Genomic DNA, 7,804 nt, shown 5'->3' on the forward strand with positions numbered 1-7,804 from the left:
GTGTTTTTGTTATTTTCCGAATACTTACCAACATTATATCTTGAATACTAGAACAGCATGAACCCAGAAAGGAAATTCTTTGGGAACAAGAAATCGTTGAGCAGTTTGGAAAACAACTGCTCCAATTTTGAATGTTTATTGGCTTACAAATGCGTCAGAGATAACTTGATGTTTTCACAAAAGATAACGTATTGACCATAACTGGTCTAATTACTCGAAATCGGAAGAAAATTTTCTCAAGAGCTGTATATGAAGAGCAACAAAATCAAGCTAAAACGAAGAACTCCAAATCAAAAGACAAAAAGAAATTTGTCAACAACGTGAGAGGTTGCTTACACGTCTTCATTGAAAGTGAAGCTTTAAAGGACTCCTTTGGCGAACTGGATCGACATTTATAAATCAGAATATTGTGTAGTTTTCTATTTTTTTCTTATCATAGGCAATTGTAGCTGAGCAGAATCATCTCTTCTTGCAATGAACACACATGAGAACCAGTTTCCTCTCAAAACCTTGAAATGAAATGTATGCTCGTTGCAATTTGGGAGTTCAATCCAAACGAGCTTTCAGGAATATGACCACTACCTTCACGAACACTAAATTTAACTTATTATTTTAACAAAATTTTCAGACACCAAATTTTTCATAGCCGATTAGAAGTTGCTAAATGTATCGCTCCATTAAAAAAGTGGCCTTTAAAAATTTCTACCTACTAACCTATATCAGTCACTAATGCATATTCCAAAATTTTTGAGAATAAAATGAATAAACAATTATCAGATTACCTTCTGAAGTAAAACATATTGAGTAACGAACAGTTCGGACTTAGGGAGAAATTGCAACTAGCCATGCTTCACTCTTTCTGATCGAGTCAATTGGAATTGAATTTGATAATCAAAAGCAATAGATGCCGCTCTATTGGTCTTATCGAAAGCATTTGATTCCAGTATTCAGATGAAAGAGCTTCAAAAATATTGATCCAGACCTTAGAAAAGATATTAATTGGTAGAAAAAATCATTTGAAAACAACAGCAAAAGGAAACCATAAAATAAAGACTAGATCTCACGATAAACAGACTTTTTTTCTACAAAACAGAGACAACTTTACTCAAAACTTTGCCAGCAAATTGATGAAGCTATGTGACTTGCAATTGGTATTCATAAAGCGAAATTTATGATCATGCCTCCCCAACTTAAAATCATCTTTCGATAGAAACCTGAAATCCCACGTGGTGTATGAGATAAAACGTAATAGATGCGGATCTTTTTATGTTGGGCAGACAAGCCGGCATGTTATCAGCACTAGGATATCAGAACACCAAAAAAAGGATTCACAGGAGGTTCACCAACTTGTTGAATGTAGTGGCTCCACGAATGACATTGAATGGAAAAATCTGGATGCCTGTCGCACTATAGAGAATTTCATGACCATCGAAGCTATATATATATATATATATATATATACATATATATATATATATATATATATATATATATATATATATATACAATATATATATATATATATATATATATATGTATATGTATATAAATGTATATATATATATATATATATATATATCAGCAAGTTGGAGCCCTGAATAAACACACGCTATGAATATAGGGACGAGAACTCACGCTAAAATTTTAGTTCAAATCAGAATTTTGACTTGGGAGATGAAAAACAGGGCAAAAAGTTATTTTGTGCATGACAAAACGGAATTTGCAAAGACAATCAAGGTGTCACTTACTGATAGGGAAAATGCGAAATGGACAAAAACATTGTCAAAAACTCAAAATCCAGAATAGAGTTTTTTTAGAGAAATTGAAAACAGATTAAATATAAGTTGTAAGTGTGCTAAAAATTGTATCAATGATAAGTGTTCAATTAAATCTTGTAATATAGTTCTAAGATTCAAATTGTGGTCTGAGACAAAAGTAAATACTTATTCGTTTTATCCTTTAACAATTAGTGAAACAATTTTAATCTTACAATGAAAGTTAAAAAACGTTTTTTTTAAATATCAGAATTAATTTTAATTTGACAAAATGGTTTTTTCTACAGCATTTGATTCTATTTCTCATTCAAAGATCCTACAAATACCGAAAGAAGTTGAATATAATGTTTCGAGAAAAAGTTTAATAAAATATTATCTAACCGACAGTTATGAACAAGTACGCGTCTATGATGTGTAACCCAGTTGGTACTAAATGCAAACGCTGTATCCCAGGGAACTGTTTGGTACCTTACTTTTTAATTGATAGGTTAACGACATCAAAACTAATAACATCATGCTATTACAAAATTTATAGCTATTACCGATGATTGCATTTTGTTTTCTTCAGGGGAATCAACCACTAAGCTGATCAAAATTTACCGGAAATTCTAATCAAATTTACTTCATACTTTAAACACGATAAACTAAACTTGAACACAAAAAAAATCAGAGTATATCAAATTTAGGCCCACCTGAAGATATAAAACCAAAGGTTAGGACAACTCAATATTTGACGATAAAACTATTTTTTAAAACGCCATTGCAAGTACATTGTCTTAATTGTTGGTAATATCTTAAAGTTGAACCTCAATTAAAAATGAATACTACAGAACATGGCTGTAGTAATTAAAAGCATATAATCAATAAGGACTCAACTCCCAACTAAAACTTATGAAACTCGATTGAGCTATTGCCTTTAGATCCCTCGGCTCTGTTATTTCTCAATGTTGCAAAAACCTTAATCTCCTGGCTTGAAAATCAATTGCACTGGGATTAAAGACATCTTTTTTTCAGATCTAAAAATAAAAGTTTGAGGGATCAGGGAACCAGCAAAAACTACGATCACTTTTTTTTGTTACGACTAAATAACCAGTAGAAGTTAGCGTTCAAAAGTAGGTTGAAGCTTCCAAGTGCAGGTTATCACATAAGTAGGCGAACGAAAAAAATTGAAAAGGGTTAAAAAAGAGGAATTGAACATGCAATCCATTCATTGACAGCTGCTTTCAAAAACACCGATTTCGAAGAGATCTTGCTTATTGACGCAAAAATTGCCTGCAATAGTCTCAACCGTGATCTTGCCTAACAAAACATCGAGAAAATATGCCCTTCTCTTTATCATTCCATATGTAATTCATATCGTGAACCATCAAATTTGTTTATAAACAAAGAACCACTTTTCTCTCAGGAAGTTACAACCCAGGGCATCCCCCTTCACAGTTCAAAAATGATATGTGGACGATGGCAACGCTGTCGGCTCTCTTGATTACTTGAAAAAAATTTTCTGCTCATTGAAAAAAAGTGGCCCTGCTTTCGGACTTAGGGAGAAATTGCAACTAGCCATGCTTCACTCTTTCTGATCGAGTCAATTGGAATTGAAATTGATAATCAAAAGCAATAGATGCCGCTCTATTGGTCTTATCGAAAGCATTTGATTCCAGTATTCAGATGAAAGAGCTTCAAAAATATTGATCCAGACATTAGAAAAGATATTAATTGGTAGAAAAAATCATTTGAAAACAACAGCAAAAGGAAACCATAAAATAAAGACTAGATCTCACGATAAACCGACTTTTTTTCTACAAAACAGAGACAACTTTACTCAAAACTTTGCCAGCAAATTGATGAAGCTATGTGACTTGCAATTGGTATTCATAAAGCGAAATTTATGATCATGCCTCCCCAACTTAAAATCATCTTTCGATAGAAACCTGAAATCCCACGTGGTGTATGAGATAAAACGTAATAGATGCGGATCTTTTTATGTTGGGCAGACAAGCCGGCATGTTATCAGCACTAGGATATCAGAACACCAAAAAAAGGATTCACAGGAGGTTCACCAACTTGTTGAATGTGGTGGCTCCACGAATGACATTGAATGGAAAAATCTGGATGCCTGTCGCACTATAGAGAATTTCATGACAATCGAAGCTATATATATATATATATATATATATATATATATATATATACATATATATATATATATATATATATATATATATATATGTATATGTATATAAATGCATATATATATATATATATATATATATATATATATATATATATATATGTATATATATATATATATATATATATATATATCATCAAGTTGGAGCCCTGAATAAACACACGCTATGAATATAGGGACGAGAATTCACGCTAAAATTTTAGTTCAAATCAGAATTTTGACTTGGGAGATGAAAAACAGGGCAAAATGTTATTTTGTGCATGACAAAACGGAATTTGCAAAGACAATCAAGGTGTCACTTACCGATAGGGAAAATGCGAAATGGACAAAAACATTGTCAAAAACTCAAAATCCAGAATAGAATTTTTTAAGAGAAATTGAAAACAGATTAAATATAAGTTGTAAGTGTGCTAAAAATTGTATCAATGAAAAGTGTTCAATTAAATCTTGTAAGATAGTTCTAAGATTCAAATTGTGGTCTGAGACAAAAGTAAATACATATTCGTTTTATCCTTTAACAATTAGTGAAACAATTTTAATCTTACAATGAAAGTTAAAAAACGTTTTTTTTAAATATCAGAATTAATTTCAATTTGACAAAATGGTTTTTTCTACAGCATTTGATTCTATTTCTCATTCAAAGATCCTACAAATACCGAAAGAAGTTGAATATAATGTTTCGAGAAAAAGTTTAATAAAATATTATCTAACCGACAGTTATGAACAAGTACGCGTCTATGATGTGTAACCCAGTTGGTACTAAATGCAAACGCTGTATCCCAGGGAACTGTTTGGTACCTTACTTTTTAATTGATAGGTTAACGACATCAAAACTAATAACATCATGCTATTACAAAATTTATACATATTACCGATGATTGCATTTTGTTTTCTTCAGGGGAATCAACCACTAAGCTGATCAAAATTTACCGGAAATTCTAATCAAATTTACTTCATACTTTAAACACGATAAACTAAACTTGAACACAAAAAAATCAGAGTATATCAAATTTAGGCCCACCTGAAGATATAAAACCAAAGATTTGGACAACTCAATATTTGACGATAAAACTATTTTTTAAAACGCCATTGCAAGTACATTGTCTTAATTGTTGGTAATATCTTAAAGTTGAACCTCAATTAAAAATGAATACTACAGAGCATGGCTGTAGTAATTAAAAGCATATAATCAATAAGGACTCAACTCCCAACTAAAACTTATGAAACTCGATTGAGCTATTGCCTTTAGATCCCTCGGCTCTGTTATTTCTCAATGTTGCAAAAACCTTAATCTCCTGGCTTGAAAATCAATTGCACTGGGATTAAAGACATCTTTTTTTCAGATCTAAAAATAGAAGTTTGAGGGATCAGGGAACCAGCAAAAACTACGATCACTTTTTTTTGTTACGACTAAATAACCAGTAGAAGTTAGCGTTCAAAAGTAGGTTGAAGCTTCCAAGTGCAGGTTATCACATAAGTAGGCGAACGAAAAAAATTGAAAAGGGTTAAAAAAGAGGAATTGAACATGCAATCCATTCATTGACAGCTGCTTTCAAAAACACCGATTTGGAAGGGATCTTGCTTATTGACGCAAAAATTGCCTGCAATAGTCTCAACCGTGATCTTGCCTCACAAAACATCGAGAAAATATGCCCTTCTCTTTATCATTCCATATGTAATTCATATCGTGAACCATCAAATTTGTTTATAAACAAACAACCACTTTTCTCTCAGGAAGTTACAACCCAGGGCATCCCCCTTCACAGTTCAAAAATGATATGTGGACGATGGCAACGCTGTCGGCTCTCTTGATTACTTGAAAAAAATTTTCTGCTCATTGAAAAAAAGTGGCCCTGCTTTCGGTTACCCTATTACCAAATGCCACATCATTACCAAAGATCATCTTTTTGAAAAATCACAGCACTTTTTTGCTCACCACGAAGTGGAAATAGTTGACGGTTGTGGAATGCTTAGTAGTTTAAAAGGTTCAGAAAATGCAGAAAAGAAATTTGTAGAAAGATCACTTAAAAAACAGAAATAGTTGTTAAAAAAGCTGGCGACTCATGTCAATTTTTCATTTCAAAATGTTTATAAATTGTTCACTTCAACGGTTCAGCATAAATTGAAATTCTTAGCACGTACAACACCCATTATTAAAAACATTTTTACGAGAAAGTGAGAAAGCAATTAAAAGGCCACCGAAAAGACGGCATCTCTACATTGGTCGTTTAGGCAACTCTGTCTCTACGGATGATATAACAGAACATTGCAAGAAGAAGGGAGTTGATATACTGTGTTTTCTTGAAATATCCAGATGCGAATGTTGTCTGAAATCTTTCCAGTGCGGTTTCAAATTTGTTGATGAACAAGTTGAATCTCCCGTTTTCTGGCCCCAAATGTTTCAATTTTATAATTTTGTTCAAATCAGAAAGCGAGGGAGTGACTGGCCTCCTCTGATACCTGAATATCTAAAGTAAAATCCGTCAGTAGCCGTGTTAAAGTTTGTTTACATAAAGCAATGTCGGTTCGCAACAAGACTTCGAAAATAAGAAATCTTATTGAAGCTAATGATTTTATCTTTATAGTTTAACAGAAACCTGGATGAAAAATATCTCAAATGATGAGTTTTTTCTCCAGCAGTGTTGCTCAATTGGTTATTATTACTTGAGTGCAAACAGAAAAGAAAAAAAGTGGCGGAAGATTAGCGGTGTTCTATGATGCAACTGTACGTGTCGATAATTTTGCAAACAAGTGTTTAACAAACATTGATCTGGCTTCTCTTGAATTTACGCATGGCAATTCGGTGTATCTTTTGTTTTGTATATACAGACGATCAAATACCAATGGTCATGTCTTTATAAATGATTTAAAATCTTTTTTTGAGGAAAAAGAGCTGTTGTTCAAAAAATTTTTTTTGTAGGTGATATCAATATTTCTATTCTGCTATCAAATGATGCGTCAAGAAATTGGATTTCTTTTTTGGATGAACTTATTTGCAACGGCAAATTACTGTGCCTACTCACAAAAGTGTTGGATTTTTAGACCAGGTTATAACATCCGAGGAGATTAAAGTGTCAGAACCTCTTGTAAATTTCATTTTAAGCTCTGATCATGGAGTTGTGCACTTTGACCTTCTGCAAAAGCACGAGAATTTAGCTATAAAGAAGGCCTCGTGCCGAAACTGGCGAAATTTTGAGGTGGAAGCGTTTGAAAGATCGAGAAGAAAGTTTGAGAAAGCTTATCGAAAGAATGTAAATTCCGAAGACAAAAGCCGGTTTATTAATTCAGTTTTGGAGTATTTTGAGCTGTTTACCGAAAAAAGTGAATACCTTGACAAATGTGTCGCTAGTGAAAAAAAAGTGTTAGGAAATCGATGCTTCAGCAATTCTTAGGATAAAATAATGTTGTCCTGCCGCAGTCACTAGGGGAGCCTGAATGCCTAGCAAAGAAGTTTAATGCATTCTTTGTTAAGAAAATAGAAACCGTATTACTTTCAATACCTCTAAAGGATGATATGAAATTCAGTAATTCAGATACAACTACCTTGGACGCTTTTACGGTTTTTACACTGAGCAATTTGAAATCACTTCTACCAAAAATTTCGAAAAGTATTGAAGCGAATGATGTAGTACCAACTAGGTTATGCAAAATTGTTTTGACAAGTTCTCCGGACTACTTCATTGCATTAATTAAATTTACTCTCCAGAAAGGGTACTTTCAAAATCAATTCAAACAAGGCGTCGTGAAGCCGCTCATGAAGAAGTCTTACCTTGATCCGGAATTGTTGTCGAGTCATCGCCCTTTGACAAATCTAAGATTCAAGTCAAAGTTGTTAAAAGAG

The sequence above is a fragment of the Convolutriloba macropyga genome, chromosome 10 (assembly GCF_964194025.1).
Source record: "Convolutriloba macropyga chromosome 10, txConMacr16.3, whole genome shotgun sequence".
In the NCBI taxonomy this organism is placed as follows: Eukaryota; Metazoa; Xenacoelomorpha; order Acoela; family Convolutidae; genus Convolutriloba; species Convolutriloba macropyga.